A 23,478-nucleotide genomic window follows, 5' to 3' on the forward strand; every position below is an offset into this window, starting at 1 on the left:
GGCCATCAACAATTTCTTCCTGCAAATCACCCCATAAGAAAGAAAGGTAGATTTTAAAGGTAAGACAGATCACCAGACCAAGCCTAGCAACCGAACAGGTGAGGATGTACTCGATATGGTCAATGATGTGAAGGTAATCTTTGGAAAGGGACATGGCAGCCAACCTATTCTGAACGATGCCAACGGTAATGCACCCATGTGGAAGAAGTCTTTATTTTGAGAGCTACCGTATTGGCAAGTTCTAGAGGTTTGCAGCGCGATCGATGTGACGCACCTGACTAAGAACCTTTGTGTGAACCTACTAGGCTCCATGGGCATGTATGATAAACCTGACACAATAGAAGCACGACAGGACCTACGATGTTTGAAAGATTGAGACAACCTGCATCTAGAGAAGATAGATGATGGACACCATTATTTAAGTCCTGCTAGCTAAACTCTTAGCAAAGAAGAGAAGGACAACTTGTTTGAATGACTAGACAGCATCAAGGTGCCATCTGGATTCTCATCGAATATAAAGGGTATAATAAATATGCCAGAGAAGAAATTTGGACACTTAAAGTCTCATGACTGCCATGTGCTCATGACGCAATTGCTTCCAGTTGCATTAAGAGTACTTCTACCTCCAAATGTACGTCTAGCCACCGTAAAGCTATGTGCATTCCTCAATGCAATTTCTTAAAAGGCAATCGATTCAATGGATCTAGCAAAACTATAGAATGATGTGGTTCCATGTCTTGTCAGCTTTGAGTTGGTGTTATCTCCTTCCTTCTTTAATATCATGACACATCTCCTAGTTTATCTTGTCAAGGAGATTAGTATTCTCGGTCCTGTGTTCGTACACAACATGTTCCCCTTTGAGGGGTTCATGGGAGTCCTTAAAAAATACGTTCACAACCGTGCTCGACCAGAAGAAGCATTGCTAAGGGCTACAGAACAGAGGAGGTCATTGAGTTTTGTGTTGACTTTATTCTTGACCTTGACCCGATTGGTGTTCTTGAATCACAACACGAGGGGAGACTAAGTAGAAAGGGGACACTAGGAAAGAAAATATATATTGGTATGGATGATGATTATTTGAATAAAGCACACTACATAGTTCTACAAAATGCCTCCTTGGTAGACCCGTATATCGAGACACATAAGAACTTCCTCCAATCTGAGTTTCTAGGGAAGTCTGAAGCATAGATTACATGTCAGCACATGAAAACTTTTAGTGACTGGTTATGGAAAGAATATCAGGGTGATGAGAGTATTGATGAGTAGCTGTATTTGTTGGCTAATATTACGGTGATGAGAGTATTGATGAGTAGCTATATTTGTTGGCTAGGCAGCCATCATGGCATATCCTCACATACAAAGGGTACGAGATAAATTGAAAAATATTTTACACAGTAGCACAAGATAAAAGGAGCACCAACTAAAATAGTGGTATCTGCATAGATGCCACCTGACCCTAGTGGGAATAAGGAAACATACTATGGTCGGATAGAGGAGATATGGAAACTAGACTATGGACCTACTTTTAAGGTCCCTTTGTTTAAGTGTCAGTGGGTAAAGACCACTAGAGGTGTCGTAGCAGTCGACAACCATTATGGGATGATAACACTGGACCTCAACAATATTGGGTACAAAGATGAACCGTTTGTGCTTGCCAAGGATGTGAATCAGGTGTTCTATGTCAAGAACATGTCTACAAAAATGAAGAGAGGGAAAAATGACAACCACCCAATCAATGATGAGTCAAAGCGCCACATAGTTCTTTCAGGGAAAAGAAACATCGTTGGAATCGAAAACAAATTAGACATGTCAGAAGATTATGAAAAGGATGACAAAATTCAACCCTTTATAGTGAACAAAGACCCAAGCATCCTACTAAATGACAAGGACACTCCATGGTTACGACAAGATCATAACTGTAGGGGTATAAATCCCTATACCCTCATGGGCCTATATGGGCTGCACCATTAGGGGTGGCTCGGCCCACAGGATGAAGACGTGCGGCGCACGACTGGTCGGTGTGCACCGCAAGGCTACAAGATATTGTACCAAATAGGATACTTTGCTTGTAACTCTGTCCCTTCAGGATATATAAGGAGGGGCAGGGGTCCCCTAGAGGACAGATCATACTCAGATCATACACATCAGACATTATTCTCAATCCAATACAATCAGACGCAGGACGTAGGTATTACGCCCACACGGCAGCCGAACCTGGATAAAAAGCTTGCCCGTGTCTTGCGTCACCATCAAGTTCATAGTTTGCGCACCGTCTACCGATAAACTAATACCGTGGGTATACCCCAAGGTAGACTGCCGACCAGCTTTCGACGACAATAACTAAGGGACATAGGTTAAGAGGAAGTTCACTACTATGCCCGCTTAATATATCTTGGTGTTCAATAGTGTGTAATAGATATTATTATGTAATAACTCGGAGGGTGGCATTATGTCTTGTATTTCAATAATGAGAGATCAAAACTCAAAACATTAATGTTGAAATAATGTGAAAACAATTTTTCGCAAAATATAAGAATTTTTTTAATTAAACACCACATTTTTGCAATACAAAAATAGTAATTAAAACACTACGTATTTTTAAAAACTTATAAAGCAAACTTAAAAAATTAGGTCATAAAAAATTTCTTTATGCAATAAAGCAAAATCAAATTCATAGTTGTGTTTTAAATAATTTTATGCCTTGTATATAATTTACTGTGCAATTAACAAGAATATACTATTTGTATAAAATGAAATATAAAAAAATAAAGGCATCCAAAATGCTGGCAAGAGTGAAACCGTAGCAGGACTTTAGTCCCACGTGGTAACAACAACCAGGACTAAAGGCCTTTTATTCCCAGCAGTTGGTGTAGCCCGAGAATAAAGGTCATTTTGGTAGCCCGCTAAAAAGGACCTTTAGTCTTGGCTCGTAACACCACCTGGGACTAAAGGTCATACCTTTAGTCCCGGCTGATGGCTGCGACCGGAACTAAAGGCCTTTAGTCCCGGCTGGTGGCTGCGACCAGGACTAAAAGTCCACCCCTATATAAACTACAGCGACCGACCTCTCTTCTTTCACCTAGGCCAGAACACTTAGCCGCGAACCGCCATCGCTCCCATTGCTGCCGCCGCCACGCACGACCTCGCCAGCGCGCTATTCGTCACAGTCGTCCGTCAGCCTCGTGTGCGGTGCTCGATGTCAAGCTCGTCCTCCTCGGCCCGCGTGCACTCGAGCTCATCCTCCTTAGCCCATCACGGCCTCAAGCTCATCCTCCTCGGCTCGTGCCTTTTTCGTCATGGTCGTCCGTCATCCTCACGCGCGGCACTCGGCGTTGAGCTCATCCTCATCCCCACGTGCGCTCCTCCCTACCCCGCCCCTTGTCCGATTGTGGCCGGCCACCGCGCGTGTGATTGTGACGTATATATATATATATATATATATATATATATATATATATATATATATATATATATATATATGAATGCAGTATGAATTAATATATGAATGCAGATTGTATATGTGAATCACTATATATATATATATATATGAATAGTTTTAGTAATGCACAATTATATATATGATTTATAGTGTATAAGTTATATATATATATATATTTGATGTATATGACTTGTATATGAATGTCACTTATATATATTTTAGGTATATGACTTGTATATGGATGTCATTTATATATATTTGATGTCTATAACTTGTATATGAATGTTATATGACTTATTGTGTATAAGTTATATATATATATATTTGTAGTATATGACTTGTATATGAATGTCACTTATATATTTTAGGTATACAACTTAATTTTATGTATATATGACTTAAAATTTGTTAGATATGGCTCTCCCAAGAGACAACATGGACAAAGATATGATGAATATTATCAACAGTGGTACTCAATTTATTTAATGATAATGAGCAAGATATTGATGACGGGAGTCAATACCTAGCTCTTGAAAATGAGCTAGAGAATACTAGCGAGGTAAATATATTTGAATGTGTAGCTGTCATATCTTTTGCATGCACAACATATTTATCTATTTTGTATATGTAGCCCTCTAAATCGACGACCACAACTGCAAAGAGTAGAATGTTTGAGGCCCAAAAAACCACTTGAGGGCGGTATAGAATATTAGAATTCAACATCGAGACAGGCAAACCACTTGATCCTTATAAAAGGAAATTCGTGGAACACTGTGGGTACCTTGTAAGGGACAAATTCTAATCAGTATTCGTGAATGGAAGCAAAAGATCAACGACCCTAATGTTAGCTTTGTATCTGATCTTGACAAGAATTTGCTATGGAATGATATCCTTCAACATTTCACATTGCAAGCAGATGATTATGTTGGTATCAATGATGACGAATTGTAGGAGCTAGTTCAGAAGTGGGCTTTGAAGAAGATGGACACACAATTCCAGAATTTGAAGAAAACTCTATACAACACATACGTCAAGAAGAACATAACACCAAATTTCAATACTACTAAAGGTCCGTTGTCGAAGTTGAGGCCCTATTCAAATGATTTTGTACAGTACAAGACATTAATAGAGGGTGAGGCACGGGTGAGAAGGAACCAAGAGAATGCCCAAAAAAATTATACCACCATGACATGGGATTAGGTGGATACGAGACTGCCATTCCCAAGTGGCAAAAATGGAAACGGACATTATTGCCAAGGGGATCGAAGCAGAATCAGCCAAGTGGCCCAAACAAATGAAAAATTGTTTTTTGGGTGATGGGAGAAGACTCAACCCTGAGACGGGTGTAGCAGTGTATGGGCAAAAACTTCAAATAGCTACAGAAAGATTGGCTTATGCTATACAAGCTAAAGAGATTGGTGTGTTTAAGCCCAATAGAGAGAAGGATGAGCTGACGTATGCCATCAGGACTGCTGAACACAATGGCCGAACTAGCGGTTTAGGACACAACACTTCATGGGAGCATGGTTTCCCTAATGACAGGGAAACCAACCAAAGCCACTAGAAAAGGAAGGAGGAGGAAGCAGTGAGTAATAGAATGTTGGAGCAAGCGGTGCTTCAAGCAGAAGAGCGAGCCAAAGCATTGGAAGAAAGGATGCATGAAGAAATCAAAAGGTAGGTGCAGATAGCAATTAGTGCCCAGAGGCAGGTATCAGATCCAAGAATGAATGTTAATATTAGCCCCCTTGGTCAGTTGAATAGCAGTTGCGCTTCCACTGAGCTACCAAATCAAGATGATGTAGCGCTACGCTTCCTCATGGATGATGTCATGACTCCAATGACATCAATTGATCTACATATTCCAAGAGGGAATGACACAATCAAGCTTGCTGTCACTGTTTCTAATCCTCCAAACCCTACCAAGACACCAAGAACACATGGGGCACTACTACCACCTAGATATGCTACCATCTCAGCGGATAAAGTGAGCAAAGGTTATGACAATGTAGCTCTTGACATTCCTAGAGGTGATGGAGAGAAGACTCTAGGAGAAGTAGAGAAGGCATACATACTATGGCGCACGTGCTACATCATTATCCTCGGAGCGTCTACTCCACCGCGAGTAGACAATAGGTATGAACAAAAGTTAACAAAATATTTTTTTACTAATTACCTATGGGCACAGTTAATATTAACAAATTCATTATATGAACAAAAGTAGGGCCTCCACCAACCTAAGTCAAATTATTACTTCTCCAGATCAACATAGTGCTCCAGACAATGATAATGCCTTCCAAGGCACTGCTGCATCCAAACCAGCTCCAACTCCACCTCCTCTAATAAAGTCTCCAACTCCGTCGCTGCCTCTAAGGAAGTGTAGATCGCCTTCCCCACCTCCAAGGAGGCCAACTCCTAAGAAGTTTGCCCCAGAAATGAAGCTATTGTCCTATGCACCGGCAAAGAAGATCAAAGGCGCCAAAACTCATTCAATTATTCCCCAGAAACTACCTTACGAGAAGAGTGATGCCGAATTAAAGTGCAGTACAAAGAGAAGTGCATGATTAATTTGAAGGTGTAAAAAAGGCATGACTAGCGAGAGAGAAGTCAGAGCCAACATACTTCTATCTATATCCAGATCATCTAAGAAAGAAGGTGGACCAGAGAAAACAAGATTCTCTTAAGTCTGTCATGAAACAAACAGACTATGAACACTCTCTCACCAAGTCATTTGAGGCAGCATAAAAAAGAGAGCAGGGAAAGGTGTTGCACAAATTGTAAAACAATCACAACAATCAATCCCCCCTTGTCATTTCTAACGAATATGGTTCAAACTTAAACATACTGGAGGTCGGCTTAGATGGGTTTCACTAGTTTTACAAGGACACAGGTTTCGACCCTGCCATAGTGCTCGCTCAAGGACCATCTGCTCCAGAAGTGGAACCTTATAGGAAATATAAACAAGGCCAGAGTCTTTACCACCATGAGAAATTAGGTGAACTAGGTACGCAAATGTTGAAAGCCCTAGTTTGGTTTTGGATAATTGATGAAACCCTTGTACTGACCTCTATACTAAGTGTGTGTAGACTTAATGAGGTTGGTACATGCCAAGTGATGGAGCAAGAGATGATCATGGTGATAATCGTGATGACCACAAGATGATCAAGTGCTCAACTTGGAAAAGAAGAAAGAGAAAAACAAAACCCTATGGAAATCAAGGCAAAGGTATTGCTTAGGGTTTTGGTTTTGGTGATCAAAACACCATAGAGGGTGTGATCACATTTAGGATAGATAGCCATACTATAAAGAGGAGAATTCTTTGGCTAAGCGGTTATCGAGTGCCACTAGGTGTCATTGTTCATGTGCATGCATTTAGAACCGAGTGATCTAACTTAACTCCTTTGAATAAAATGATTGTGAAAATGCTAACACACTTGCACTTGTTGGTACACACTTGGTGGTGTTGGCACACTTTAAGAAGGAGGTAGAAAGTTTCCCTTGCGCTGGTAGAAAGTTTCTTTTGTGCTGGTAGAAAGTTTCTTTTGTGTCGGTGGAAAGTTTCTTTTGCGCCAGTGAAAAGTTTCCCTTGCGTTGGTAGAAAGTTTCTTTTGTGTTGGTAGAAAGTTTCTTTTGTGCAAGTGGAAAGTTTCTTTTGTGTCAGAGAAAATTTCTCACTGAAAACACTCACCAGACGCTCTGACTGCTGGCACCATACGCTCAACCTGCGCATCCGGTGTGATGACAGTCTCTGGCGAAGTTAGCTGAGAGCATCAGACGCTAAGCACCGGACGAGGGCTAGACCTGTTTGTGAATCCGGTGACTGAGAGCACCGGGGAGCATCTGGTGGTGTGATCCGGTGCTCCTGCGTTTTTGCAAACCTCTCTGTGTACGTGTCTAGTGTGTACCGGACGCGTCTGGTGCTCACTTACCGCGTCCGGTGGTTCAAATATGACCGTTAGAGATCAACGCGCGAGATTCAAGTAGGGGACATGTGGCTGTTTCTAGAGCATCTGTTTCTAGAGCATCAGATGCTCTATTCCAGCGTTCAGTGGCTTAACTGTAGCGCGTCTGGTGGTCCCGTGTTTAGCCTAGTAGAAGAGCCAATGGCTCTATTTGTTTGAGAGGCTTATAAATAGTTGTTGGCCGGCTTGGGGCTCACTCTCTTGGCATTCTAGCATACTTGACATCCTTGTGAGCCTAAGCAAGCACCTCCCACTCATGTCTTTCATAGATTAACCATCTTTGTGAGATTTGGACTGATTCCAATTGGATTTGCTTAAGTGATTGCATCTAGTGGCACTTGGGGATCGATTTGGCTACGGTTTTCTTATTACTCTTGGTGGTTGCCGCCACCTAAACGGCTTGGAGCAGCAGAGGAGAATTGGCACAAGTTGGTGATTGTTCGTGGTCATCTCCCGGTGATTGTGATGGGTTTGTGCCTACCCCAGTGGAGAGCCAAAGGCAACCATTAGTGGATTGCGCGTGTCGTTGAACTACCTCACTTGTGGTAGGTCCTTGCGGTGCTCGTGGTGAGCTTGGGTGTGGAATCCCAATTAACCACCGGACCATGAAGTGTTGGTCAACACAACAGGGACATAGCGTGTCGGCAAGCACGTGAACCTCGGAAGAAAAATTGGTGTCTCAATTGTGTTTGATTGGCATTCTCCTGGTGCTTGATTGTTTATATATGTTGGTGATTGGTTCATCCTCTACGCGGTGGTATAAAGATCAAACCCACTATTTTACATTCCCACAAACTAGAGTTGCTTACTTACTTGTATAGAAACTTTAGGTAGCTCTCTAGTGTAAGTAGAGACATAGCTCTTCTGTGCCTAGTGATCATATCAACTAGAATTGTTGGATAGGTGGCTTGCAAACACCCCATTAGAGCTAGAGCAAAAAGCTTAGCTTTGATATTTACTAACCTCTTGCTCTAGTGAGTTTGTAGATTTTTTAAATATGCTATTCACCCCCCTCTAGCCATATTAGGACCTTTCAAATGTACCTGCTAAACCAGTGGTACATGGAGGCATGTAAAGGGGGACATATCTTTCTTTTTGTCAGAATTAGAAACCAACATTACATCTGTGGCAATGACATTATCTATGTCGAGTTTCATGAATTACACCAACTATGCCACTTGAACTCTCTCAACAAAAGTCTCATTAGCTGCTATTGCCTGTAAGTGTGTGATATATTGTTGACACTTGTTAACTTACAAAATTTGTTAGCATTTATTTCTCCACCAGAAATGAATATTTACTAGAATAGGGTTATCACTCACAATTTCCACAAGTTTTGTATTATTTGTGTTTTCTAGGGATTATTTCAGAAAATGCTAAAAAGAGGGATTTAAGTGCCAATTAACCACGAAACTTATCCGCAACGGAAGGACACCAGAGGGATCAGGAAGACTCTAGAAGACTCTCGGTGCAATGGGACCGGCAGAGACCACCAGGTGGGGCCCGCCGGCCCCACCCTGGCGCCACCCGGCCCCGTGTGGCTAGGGTTTGGCCTTCCCTTCTAGAAGCTTCCTCCATCGCCTCTGAGGAGCCATCTCGACCGCTTGTTAAGTCGGTTTGATCCAATAGCGCGCATTCACCCCACTAGGCTATAAATAGAAGGCAAGACCCCCCTGGAGGAGGCCAGATCAAGAGATGAAGAGCCAGAGCATAAGATAGAGATCCACTAGATCTAGGCTAGCAATCAATATAGAGATTAGAGAGAGATAGAGTAGAGGAGTAGAGATTCGGAGGAGTCCCGGCCTGTCAGAGCTTCCTCAGGAGCTGTATTCGTCTGGATTCGGCTCCCTCGCCCGGAACCGCGTTCTTAGGTAATTTTGTATTTACCCTTATGTTTCAATTAAGCAATTTGTTTATATTCGTTCTTTGGTTTGGAACTCATATTATATTGAGTACTACGATTTGGGTAGCTCCTAGGTCGGAGTAGTGATTCGTAGCGTAGACGTGGTGTCTGGGCTATGGTTGCTTGTGAATGTCCCCTGATCAGCCCGATTGTGGTAGTTCGCGTAGGTGACTTTATAGCTGCATTGATTCCTCTGTAGTCCACTTCCTGTTGATAGGATTGATAGGCTTATAGGTGCCTGATAGGGGATTACTCTGATTCTGCCCCTATTATGGTTACTTGCCCGATAAGACGATACTATACAAAGTTTACCTATTATTAGAACCAGAGTACATTAGTATTTCATCATCATCAATAGTTTCTAGACTGTTTGTGTCCCCTTAGATTAAGAAATTATAGGCTAAGTCATAAATCACCTAGTGTTCCTTTGGGTTCGATATTAAAATCGGGTTGATCTTGGTGAAGTGCTGATCAGTATATATATGTGCGCTTGCAATAATCTGATTATAATCATTATTAGGGTGCAGTTAATTTATACCAACACACACACATATATATATATATATTGATGTATGCAGATATCTGATGGTAGAACTAAGAAAGAGAAATGATAATAATGTTGTTTTCGTTGATCCATATGTCGTATACAAATACCCTAACCCCCCACGTGATTATAAGCCTGAACAAGAGAAGAATCTTATGATGTTTTTAGTGGACCAATGCAACAAGAAGGACATACTCTTCCCCTACAACTTCAAATAATTATTAAGTAATTGAAATATCGATGACATGGGACATTATTTTTTCAATTGATTATTTTCTAATAGCTACCTAATAAGTTATGTCTATGCAGCAATCACTGGATATTGATGGTCATCGATATGGCCAATAGTAGATTGAAAATCTTAGAGTCCTTAATAAAACCGCAATAACCATTTTGGTCCCTCAAGGGTAATTAATTTAGTGTCTCTATAAAAACTAGGTGCAATAACCATTTTGGTCCCTCAACTATTACTCGAGGCTCAACTTTGTCCTTAAATTTTTAAAACAGCCATTTTGGTCCTCATACTTTAGTTTTAGGCTCAGTTTTATCCTACAACTATGAAGATGATCGTTTCAGTCCTTAAATTTTGTATTTTGGGCTCAGTTTCATCCATAAACTAGCAAAGTGCATTTAACCTTTTATTTTCAACTCAATTTTGTTTATTCAAAAAATAAAACTTTATATTTTAAGCATAATTTGATCTATAAATTATCAAAATTATAGATCTGCTATTGTTTCCATATATCCATGTATTCTTGAAGAATAAATAGTGTTCGATGTAACTATAATTGCTCTCACAAATATCAATTTAGTTGGATATATATAAATTGTACAATTATAAGGTAACACTAAAAATAACAGCTTGGAATTATCAATGGCCATCAAAGAGTTTTGGATAAATATTATTTTTCTATCTTCAATTGTTGGTGGTGTTAGAGCTAATGATGTGCAATAGTGCAGCGTTCTAAGTTGAGTTAAAAAAATAAAAGTTTAAAGAACAAAATACACTTTAATAGTTTTAAAATGAAATTGAGCTCAGAATAGAAAGTTTGAAGACTAAAACGACTGTCTTCGTAGTTTTAGGATGAAACTGAACCTAAAAGTATACTTTGAGGACTAAAATAGTTGTTTTGAAAGTTCAGGGACGAAATTGAGCCTGAAGTAATAGTAGAGGGACCAAAATGACTATTCTGCCTAAAAACTATATATAGATCTCTCAACAATTATTAAAGGATCAATTATGTTTTTATTGGACGCAGGGTTTGGAAAAAGTTCATTGAGGAACAAAAAATTAATCATTGCAAAGCGCCACTGGATATAATCGCACACAAAGTAGGTACTATAACTACGTTTATATTCAATTTACAATATATGATGATTTCAATTCACCTAACTAATTAATTTTTTGCTGTAAAAGTGGGTTCTAAGAGAGGAGCAAATGAACAACTACTGTGGATACTAGATTTGCGAGTTCATCATGGAGTACTCAAACAGAACTCCAGAAAAATTCCTCAAAGTACGTATATATAAATACCTTTCTCTTTAATTATATTGATTGTTTACATCGTATATTCACATTTTTTTATTGCTCACTTTTCTGTATAAGTAATCACTATCAACACACATATATATTAATAATTTATTCTTTTACTTTTATTGAAGACTGAATGGTGGAAGGAAAGAGTCATACGACGTGACCAACTTAAAGCAATTCAAGAGACTATAGCCGGATTTCTAAATAACCAGGTCATCGACCCAAATGGCGAGTTCTACAATGATTTGAACGAAATATGGAAGCTAAATCATGAGTGAATTGTTATGCCAAAGACATGAATTTCTATGTATATATAAAATAATGTGTGATCATATGTACGTATAATCGCTTGTTATTTATAACTATGTTGTATTAAACGATAACTTAATTATTGGTGCGAAATATGTATTAGTATTAGCAGCGTATTTGAATCCTATTATAATATCAAAACTAATCATCAATTGAAAAAAGAAAAAAAACACAAAAGAAAAAAAAATCTTTACTCTCGGTTCTAATACAAACCGGGACTAAATGTCCGTGCCCGGTGGATAGACCTGGAGGAACCTTGTAGTCCCCGGTTGCTAATATCAACCGAGACAAAAGGTTCACCTTTAATCCCGGGCACCCAGTCGGGACTAAAGATGCCCTCCTTTAGTCTCGGATTGGTGTTCCCGGTTGGAAAACTGAGACTAAAAGAGTTTTCCAACCGAGAGTACAGGCCATTTCTGTACTAGTGCAGAACAGTTGTCAATTAACCTCCCTGAATCTCAGGCTTAGTTGTATTCTAGCTAGAGTCTATATCCTAAGTAGAACAGGGGGAACAAGATGCTGATACAATGTGATTTTTTTGCGAAATCCAGTAAATCATCTCTTTGAATACACACGTATATATAACAGCAGATATTTAGCTTTTATACGTGCCCGTGCGTTGCAACGGGAGAAAAAATTATGTTAGCAAAAAATGAAAGTATCATCATGCCTGTGCGTTGCAACGAGATGTACGACTTGTTGCATAATCACCATACTTCTAAATTCATCTTGATACTGAACTAACTTGGTTCTTTGATATTAGTTATATTATATTATATAAAGGTATATAGATATAGATTATTTAAATAATTTTTCCTTTAATATGATTCTGTAGCACAAAAGAATATTTTTTAACAAAATAGAAGACATAAAATCTTGATTTTCTTTGATTACAACTCAAATCTTGGGTTGGCCTAGCGGGCTCGGTCGACTGGTACATGGGCCTTTGCCCTAGCCCACGTACGTGTATCCGATTTGTTCAACACACACGTCCAGGTCTCCATGACATACCAACAAGTACAACCGACTCTTGCTCACGAAGCTGCTCAATGCTCGCTGCCATTGATCGGTCGCTCGCCTATGTGACAACCGCTCCCTAGCACTGACGCAAGTCGCCAGTGTTGCTCACCTATCTGGCCATCCCTCCCTTGCCCTTCTCCATCGATGGGCGCGGTCTAGCAAATCCTCTCGTGTGGCCATGCTCGAGAAGCAGTGGCGGAGTTTGCACGGGCCACGGCCTTGGTTGCGGTTGGGTCTGGTAAGAGCGCAATCCTAGTGTAAAGATGGCAACGACCCGCATGCCCATGGGCAAAAGACCCGCTAGGCAAGGATACGGATGCGTGAGTCTGCCCATGAGCACGGATGCAGGTACATCTTCAAACGGGACGGATATCAGATGACACAGAAGAAAATATTCTATCCACACCCGCAAACCCGCCTTTCCCGTTATTCCCAACGCACTGGCAACCAACAGCCCACATTCTTGTTTCCGGCCCATCAAAGCCCAGCTCACAATTCACGTATAAAAGCAGCTAAACCTAAGTGCTTAACATATCTCTGCTCCCCACTCTCCCATCTTGCCGCCGCCGGCTGCTTAGCAAGTCACGAGTTGTGTGTCGCACACTCGCACTTCTACCATCCCATAGCACCACGCTCGTGGTCCTTCTTGCTCGCAAGTTCCAGATCGAGAGCCGCACTCCCTCCTCTTGCAGTCTTTCTCACGCATGCAGCATGCGTTCCAGATTAAGAGCCACACTCCATCTCTCTTGCAGCGTGCATCCTTGAACGCTTGTCCATGATTGGCTAAAGGAAAAGGAAAGAAGCATAGAAATACTGGTCCTTCAACTCTCATCCGAGATTGGATAAGGATTGAATCTTTGGAGGAAAGAAGCACAGCACTGCTGTCCACCTTGTATTTTTTTATTCGGATTTTTTAGATAGGAACTATAATTGTTTGTTGGCAATCTGGACATGGGAACGTCTACTTTCTCGATTTGCAATCAAGCAATTGGCCTCGCCGTTGCCGCCGTCATGCCCACAGGCAAGGAGCACCTTTGGGGTAGCGTTTGTGTTCAATTTTTCATTTTACCTATATGGTTGTTGGCCTCTGATTTGCTATATATTTGCTGTCCATCTGGAGTATATTTGTGATGATCTTGATTTGATATTGTACTCTATCCGGTCTTGATCTAAATCAAGATGGTCTTGATTTGGTATTGTACTCTTTTTTTTACTCGATCTAAGATTCCCGATTGAATACGGTAACAGTTGAGCCAATATAAACAGCCACACGAAAAAAAATTCAGACGAAAATTTGGCTGAAATTTTGCCTCTTTAGTATTAGGTATAGATTTAATGGAACTATAGCATCAAAAGAATATATATACCTGGGTGAATGGGAAGAAAACGTGGGACCAACCATAGTTCAGGAACAACTGGATTATTACCCCGCCAATCATATACGCCAATAACCTTCAGTTAAGAAAAAAATCGGTAGCATGCATCAATAATACCGATCGACCAGATTATATTAATGTGTACTGTATCACCAAATAGAATGTCCATTGTTCAGTAACATTTTTACTACTTATATAGTATAATAGTTTAAAGAGCACCTAACACTAGTACAGAAGTGCTCAAAGCCAGCGGTGGAACATAATTTTACAGGTGGTTTCAATTAAAAAACGTCCGTGGAAAGAAATTGGCTTACCCGACTACAAAACCGTCTGTGAAAATCAATTTTTACAGGTGGTTGTAGAAATCATGTATTTCTACAGGAGGATTTCTTAAGAAACCGTATGTAGAAATCATATTTCTACAGGCAGATTTCTTAAGAAACCGTCTGTAGAATTCATATTTCTACATGCGGTTTCTTAAGAAATCATATTTCTACGTGCGGTTTCTTAAGAAATCCGCCTGTAGAAATAATTTGAACTTGAATTTTTTGAGCTTTTCAAATGACCTTGTTTGAAAAAAACCGTCAAAATGAAAGTTGTAGATCTTGAAAACTTATGAAACTTTGAAGTTGATAATTTTTTCATTTGAAATCATCTTGTCATCGAAAACTACGTTTGAATTTCACAAATTTGAAATTCAAATTTTGTAAATGACCTCGGATGAAGGAACTACCAATATAAAAGTTGCAGATCTTAAAAAGTTGTAAAACTTTGTAGTTGACGGCTTTTCCATTTGAATCCGTTTTGGGCCTCAAATAATTAATTTATGCTTGGTTTATGATAGTATGTGGAGAACTAAACTCTAATACAAACACAACTGAGTGATAGGTGGAGTGGTAGAGAAGGGTACATGCGAGGGCGAGGTCTCAAGTTCGAATCCCACCGGCCGCGTAGCACGTGATTTTACGCTAAGAAATGCGCGACCTCTGTGTACTAGTGTAAGTCTAACCTATTATGTAATATAATGCATGCATGGTGCGTAGAGAGAATACATAATTAAGAACATGAGCTGAAAATTAATAATGTTGTGTGAGAAATGGAAAGTGCATAGCAGTGGACATGCATGGAGAAGGTGTTTGGTACGGCTTTTCCTCAGATTCACAGAGTTACTTTAAACTTATTCTACCAAACATGTATGATGAAAGAGCTTCTCTCGATAAACTATTTTTAGCTCTTCTCACAGTTCTAGGTAAAATTGGGTGAAGCTGAAAATACTAACTTGTCGTTATTTTCTCTACACTATCTTCACTGCGAAGTTGTTTTACCCAAAGTTTTTTGAAAACAGCTTTACTACTGAAGCTGCTTTATGGAACCAAAGGCAAAAAAAATGTTTTACTAGTGAAGCTGAGTTGTAGCAGGTCAAAATATATCCGTGAGCTGGGGACCTTAGTCCAGTCAATGTCATTTTCACTGTTTGTTTTTTATTTTGTTATTTTTCAGTTTGCATAACTATTCCAATGTTAACAAGAAACAATCTCTAGAGATTTTATCATGAATCCTTCTAGGTACTCAAATTATGCTGTAATAATACCTTTTTTTAGATAACAGCTACCTATTATTTCTATACATATTATTGATCAGTAATAACACAAATATAAATGGAGCAGTTATTAGTTACTATGCGTGGAGATGCAGCCATGATTGCATACCGAGAGTAATATCTTTGCCCATTGTGGTGCTGCAGTTGCAGTGCCATGGGACAGGATCCATGCGCGACCTTTGGCTAGTTCATCGTTATGCGCCTCACCGAGAAGCCTCAGGGTGGCATAGTTCAAGCACGTGCCAAACATGGCACTCTCGTCCAAAATGTTGAAGCCCCATCCGCCGTCCTCGTTCTAGACAAAAATTAAATTAATTAATTCATTCATAAATGGTTGGTGTGATGGAAGTTTAATTTTGTTTCTCTCCTAAACTCTGCGATGGTTGTTAGATTATGTGTGTTGTGCTTGTGTGTGCTCTTTGACAGTCTCACCGTCAGCTTTATGAGCTGATTTTTTTTTTCACCAAACAGCCTTTTTTTAAAAGAGCTTAGCCTATCAAACTTTGTAAACAATAGCTTTTCAAAGTTTCGGGCCCTGTTTGGTACAGCTGACAACAGCTTCACGAGCTGTTGTGAGCTGTCTTTTTGCCAAACACTTATTTTCAAAACAGCTTTATGGGTGAAGCTGTTTTTTCTCTCCTCTCACAAAGACATAAGTTAGGATGAAGCTGAAAAAAGTAGTTTATTGCAGCTTTCTCTCTCATTTCTCTCTCTCAACTATGTATGAAGTAGTTGGTGAAGCTATTTTACTAAATATTTTTTTCAAAACAGCTTAGCTTCATTTAGAAAGTTGTTCATGAAATTATTTTCTAAAAAAACAGCTTTAAGTTGAGGTGCGCTAAACAAGACTTTCATCTCCCACGTATGGGCTCCAGTATGGGATTTGCCCCCGCTGTGGAGGAAGCGCGCAGGCTCAACTGGACCGAGGAAGACGAGCGAAGCAACGAGAAAGTAAGACCAGCGAGAGCTGTTTTACCCCCAAAAAAAAACCCGTACCTGATGGTTGTAGATATGGCGGCATATCTCACGTATATGCTCTTTTGATAGGACAGCGTCGATTGATCCAGTGATGTGCAACGCGAAGATCTGTACAACAAGAGTAGAGAGAGATAGAGATTACAACAGAGCTTTTGCTAGCTCCCTTCTCATCAGCCGTTGAGCATATGCATGTAATTAAGCAAAAATAAGTGCATGTCGAAGGGCAAGGAGTGATGATACATAATAAGCAGCAGGATCGGAATAAAAATATAAAATACGAACCCAGAAGGGCTGCAGGTACATAATCCCACTGTAATCACCAGGCCAGTGACCATCTTCAGCCTGGAGAGAGCAGACATCCAACCGAGCGCTCGTCTCAGCGACTCGTGCAGAATTTCTTCCGTCACCTCGTCGCCATCCGCTAGCTTCGTGGCCGCGGGCATATCCGCGCGCAGATGCTTTTCTCCAGTGAGCTGCTTGCTTGTAACAGGAGTAAATGACAAGCGCGCGTGCTACATGATGAACTTAAGAACACAGCCTGCGGGCATATCGTCTTATCTATTACCTGCATGCGCATGAGTAGATCCTGCGATTCCCTCCTCCGGAAGCGGTTCTCCGTGAAGTCCTGGCGAAGCAGCTCCACCTTGGCGCGCTCCTCGTCGGTGCCGGCGTCTGGGTCGAACTCCCACACCTGCCGGCCATGGAACTCACTCACCGTCTGCATCCATGGGCCTCCTCCTTTTGAGATCTTTAGCCTCCACATGCTATGCTGGTAGCCGCTCGCGCCCCCCTCTCCAATATATGAAGAAGTCTGCTGCAGCAGCTATAGCTAATCTAGCTTCAAAGGTGGACCGAGTTGTAGTGTTGGACGGAACTTATTCCCTCGGTTGGGCATGCATATATAGCTAGTTATTGTTAACTTTTGCTTCTCGTCGTTCCGGCCTCGTTTAGTAGTTCCTAAAAAGAAAAGTTTTTGAATATACTCTAGCATATTTATAACTGTAATAATTAATGTTCAATCATGAACTATTTAGACTTAAAAGATTCGTCTGGCAAAGTACATATAAAATATGTAATTAGTTATTTTTAATTTATATTTAATGTTATATGTATGTGTTTAAATATTCGATGTGATGATACGAAAAATTTTAAGTAAAAACTAAACGGGACTCTATAACTATTATATGTATGAGTACTAATTAGTCATGGGCCCTATAACTATTAATAATTAATAATTCTGTCGGTTTGCATTGATCGACAACAAGATGCGCAGATGGGCAGTGCCTGCAGAAGCTTGTCTGCTTTTATTATTTCCTTGAGAGCGTCCGCAATATAGCACTAGTACATAGCTAACTGATATAGAGTTGAGAGATAATAGCAAAAAAAAAATTTATATATTTATGTTTTTCTATATATTATCGTGTCTACGTGTTCCTGCCACATGTTTATGTGTACTATTTTAGCGTTTCTCTTTCTATCTCATCAATTCTGGCAGCGAGACCAATCAATACAGCCCAATCAAGGAGAAACCCCCTCCTGCAGTGCGCCACCGCCTGCATTGCTGAAACGCGTCATGGGAAACATCCCGCACGAGAAGGGAGTCAGCAGGCTGCAGAGAGCGTCCGATCCACACGACACGAGGAGAGCCCAAGCCCTCAGCTGTCAGCAGCGATCATGCCGGCCGGCCGGCCGCTCCTTCCGCCATCTCGCTGAGCCGAGACCTGAGCCGCTGAGCACAACGACAACCATGGGCCATGGATTATGGCCGGATGGAGTACTAGTAGATTGGCGCATGCGTGGGTTATTAGTAGAGTGGGTAGTGCAAGACGTTTAGTAACAGTACAATATGTAACATATTATTGCTTAATTAACATCATAAAACGGAAAGGGCAGTACTTAAGGGTAGTAGTATGATTAGTAGCACACTTGTCTCTGAATATTACGTTAGACTACATTGAACCGTTGAAATATACATGGCCTTGGCCCAATAAAAAATCTGAAATTCTTAAGAGAATTCTCAAAGGCCCATTCTCATGTGCAAAAAGGGAAAATGCGAACCATTTTAGTTTCACCTTGCTTGTAAAGTGGATGTAGTCATACTTAAAGATGGAAGTCATCTCCACTTCTCAAGTCTAGTATGGGGACAGGAGAGGAAGCCCACATGTGCTCGTTTGTCTCACTAGGCCGGACCAACTGGCATGAACGAAGGGCGTGAGTGCGGGGACTGCTCCCAACTTGCACAACGTCTGCGTCACCACAATGAGCTTATACTAGTATCTGAGATTGTCATGATATATATTCTGATTTGTCTAGGATTTTGTAAGGCACATATATTCTTATATACGAGCTAGGTTATAATCGTATATGATATGTCATGATTTATATTCTAATTTTAGTTTGGAAAAATTGTCTACTTTCTCAACAAGAACTTTGTCTATTTTGGGAGATTATCATGATTTATATTCTAGTTTGTTTAGGATTTCTTAGCAGAACATACATTCTTACATACGAGCTATGCTTATATTAATATATAAAATTATCATGATTTATATTCTGATTTTAGTCTATAAAAACTATCTACTGTCTCAATAAGAACTTCGTCTGTTTAGGGTTTATTAGGGTTTAGGATTTCATAGCAGCACATACTTATACGAGCTATGCTTATACTAGTATATGAGATTATCATGATTTATATTATAGTTTTAATCTGGAAAAACTGTCTACTTGGTTTTATTAGGGTTTAGGATTTCGTAATAGTACATACATTCTTATATGAGCTATGCTTATACTACCACTTTGATATGCCCAATCGAATCATCACCAACTTGGGATCACTATTCATAGCTAGGAAATTCAAGACTTGGGCAAGCGATTGTGGCATCAACATCAATTATGAATCAATTGCTCAGCCACAGACCAACGGACAAGTACAGAGAGCCAATGGTCTATTGCTAGCTATGCTAAAGCCTCGTCTATATGACGAACTCAAGGACTACGGAGGCAGTGGACAGACGAATTACCCAAAGTAGTCTAGGGCTACATACTCAGCAAACTAGAGCAACAGGGCGCTTGCCTTTCTTCCTAGTCCACGGTTCTAAAGCTATTTTGCCAACAAATCTGATTTGGAACTCACCAAGGGTTGAGCAAATACAATGAAGGAGAAGCTAACAAAACCAGACGAATAGAAATTGACAGTGTAGAAGAAGCCAAAATGGTAGCTCTGTTTCAGTCGGCTCAATACCATCAATGTGTGCGGCAACATTATGACAAGAACGTACAACCCCACACGTTCTAGGTTGAAGATCTCGCCTTACACCGCATCCAGGACACCTCAGGATGCCACAAGCTTCTAAGTCCTTGGGAGGGTCCATTCTTTGTTTCCAAGGTTACTCGCCCCGGATCAGTTGAGCTTGTCACCACAAATGGGAACCCAGTACCTAATTCTTGGAACATCAAATGGCTACAAAGATTTTACCCTTAGGAGTTCACTATAGGACAGTGGTAGATTTAGTTTTGCAATTGTAAACAACTTTATTCCATAAAGAAGATTCTTGTTAGTTGCCAGTCAAGTTATCTACTGCATCCTTCAGAATTTGGGAAAATCAAAGGCTCCTACTACTTGGCACAACTTTGTGTTGTCCATATTCTTGGATTAAGTCACCAAACATCCCTATGACTAATACTTGTGGCAACTACTATTTGTCACATAGCTTTCGAGCTACTTGCTGTCAAACCTAGCCGAACACATTCTAGCTCTTCACTGAAGCAGCGAAACATAAGAGGACTGACTCGTCCTTCATGGCATACAAGCATGTTGTTGCAAGGTCAAAACCACAGCAAACATGTTGTTTGGATGGTGAATGATGGATTATGAGGACGCTACACTAGCTAGGAAACAAAAAAAATTAACCACATAAAAACAGGAACAACTATAAGTTATAGATCATGGGATTACCACTAGACGCACAGGTGCAGCGAAAATGACTCGGTGTAGTCGTGCGTATAGTAGCAGTGTCGTGCAGTTGCATGGTCGTCCACCACGCCAATCCCTCTCCCGCATTTTGTCCTTGTGCTCTAGATGTAGCACCTCTGAGGTATCCCATGCGTGCGGAGAAGAAGAGTTGTGCCTCTAGACTGCTAGGTCCGTGAGGAGCAACAGGTGTGAGCGTGGGTGAGCGGCGGCGGCTGCCTAATGGCATGGGATTAACCCTGGCCACACCCCCTCCCTCTCTTATATAGGTGTCCTCCAATCAGCCTCGAGTCGAAGACCCAATTAGAAACCCTAAGCCTTGTCTAATTCGGGTCCAACCCGAATTAAGCTTCCAGCCCCTTAAGCGTGCGACCCTAAGGGTTCACGTACATATAGACATGAGCCAAGTACTCCTACTCACCCAATAGTTGACAACGGCATCTAGCAAGGTGTGACAACTCCTATACGCACGCAAAGATCATATTAGACGAACCACTACATACACATACATGTTATTCCCTTGCCACACGATATTTGGTCCAACTCGTGAGTTAACACTTAACCCAAGCACGGCCATGCATTTGTTGATCCAATCAATTGAGTGATCCAGTGATATCTTTCTCACATAGAGAGGGGCAAGTTCTATCTTGATCATCTATGTCTCACAACATGTTTCCCGACAAACCCAAAGACCACCTTTATAACTACCCTGTTACGGAGTAGCGTTCAATAGTCACTAAGTAGGTTGTTTCACACATTGAGAGCATACGACAATCTCAGGTCTAAGGACATAACATACATGATGTATAAAGAGATAATAAGAACATCTCATGTTGGGTTAGTCCAACCCCATGTCATACATGTGCCCACATTATTAGTTTGACATCTCTATGTCTATGACTTGTGAAACAAAGTCATCAACTAATACATACGCTAATCTAATATTCATATGTATCCTCACATGAACTCTAACCAGGGAAACTTTAGAATATCCATACAAGTAAAAGAGTTTCACAAATAATTCACATAATTGTTAATCAATACAAGTTTTTCTATAATGGATATTCCTCGAACTCATAATATATGTCATGGATACAATTATAATATCATCATCTCTATGATAACCTCTAGGGCATATTCCCAACAATCTCCCACTTGCAATAGAGTTAATCTCTAAGATATCTAATACCCATAGACCTCAAGTGTGCCTCATGCTTAGGCTGTGGAAGAGCCTTTGTCAAAGGATCTGCAATATTCAAATCTGTATGTATCTTGCACATCTTAATTTCACCACGCCTAACGAACTCTCGAATGAAGTGAAACTTCCGCAGCACATATTTGTTCTTCTGGTGATTCTGTTGGTGCAAAAGTAGATCTGCAAACACAAAGGGCTAATATCCGATTCAATGTTAAGGCGTGCCAGCCGATTTGACCTTACAACAGACAAAGGTGATGACTCGAATACTTTGGTCCTAACAACAGCGATACGCCCAGATGCCATGGCCAAGAGGTATTCACGCTGAACTTGAGAACTCGCCGAGTTTGACTCGATGAATTCCTAAGAACTCGTAAGTAAAAATAAAATATGCAAGTTGACAAAGTCGTCGAAAAGTAGATGCTAAAATAGATGTAAAAACTTTGTGTTTGATTGATTGTGATTGTCCTTCTTACATCGCTACCAGGTCTATATTTAGACCCTATCCTAAAGAGTCACAACCAGGTACGACTAGGATTCCAATTCGAAACTAAACAGAATCCGTATACAAAACAAACTCTAATAACTATGGAAATCATTAATTTCTCTATCCTAGGCGATCGGCACACTACCACCATTTTCCTGACGATTCCTACGCCCTCCTCCACTATCATCGGCACATCATCCCCCATCAGCATCGGCAACTGTTAACATCAGCCATCGGCACAGATCAATCATTATACCTGGTCTTGGTCATATTCTGTTGCTTTATCATTGGCATCATAACCCATCGGTAACTCCTCTGTCAACCAGTCATTACTTTTTCACCAGCCGATCCACGTTTCATTAACTTCCTAGATACGTGTCCAAAAACGGTGTCAACACATGCCCCCAATTTTGGAGTATAAAGTCATTAATGCTCCAAAATTCTCTCCTAATAATAACACCCTTTTCGCAATTATTTCCTTCTGACGGCAACTAATTGCCAAATCCAAACAACCTTAACCCGGATCTCCAGCATGCACCTCGAATTTCTCAACTCCTTGACCAAATCTCCTAAACACCCGCTCATCAGTAACTTTTCCGTTAGAGTGGACTGTCAATGAGCCGACTAGGAGATCCCACACAGTAAAATATCTCCCAAAATCATGACCGCTTGCTGTCAAATCACCTGCACAATCCCATGATTACCGTGCGAACAGTTACCATATCCACCTGAACACCCTCGAATTTCACGGATACGACAAAGAGATAAGTCAGAATTGCCCCTGCTCATTTTACCCTATAAATACTTCCTTCCTTGGCACTCTTTCTCTACCTTGCCATCCTTCATTCCCCAAACTCATCTTCCTGGCGGCAGCTGTTGACGGTCCTTAAGTATCAAATTTAATTATCAAATAAACAAAGAAAAGGATCCAAATGAAATCAACATCTAGACTTAGGGTTTTATCTGACAGAATTCCACGAGTTCTGGTGTTTGTCTATTTCTGCAGGGGGTTATCAGGAAATACGGAGGAAAGGCCCACACGTCGGGATTACATAAAGATATTAACGTGCCGTGCAATTATGTTACATCTAGAAGACTCCAGAAGCCACGGAAAGAAAGCGGAGGCCGAACGGGGCCAGAGGCAGGGCGCCCGCCCTCCTGCCC

The 23,478-nt window shown here is 40.7% G+C and overlaps 1 pseudogene; it reads right to left on the bottom strand.

The window, feature by feature from the left end:
* The window catches only part of LOC8063863, a 35,403-nt pseudogene extending 17,840 nt beyond the window's left edge, over positions 1-17,563 (bottom strand).

Source organism: Sorghum bicolor, chromosome 2 (assembly GCF_000003195.3).
Source record: "Sorghum bicolor cultivar BTx623 chromosome 2, Sorghum_bicolor_NCBIv3, whole genome shotgun sequence".
NCBI lineage: Eukaryota > Viridiplantae > Streptophyta > Magnoliopsida > Poales > Poaceae > Sorghum > Sorghum bicolor.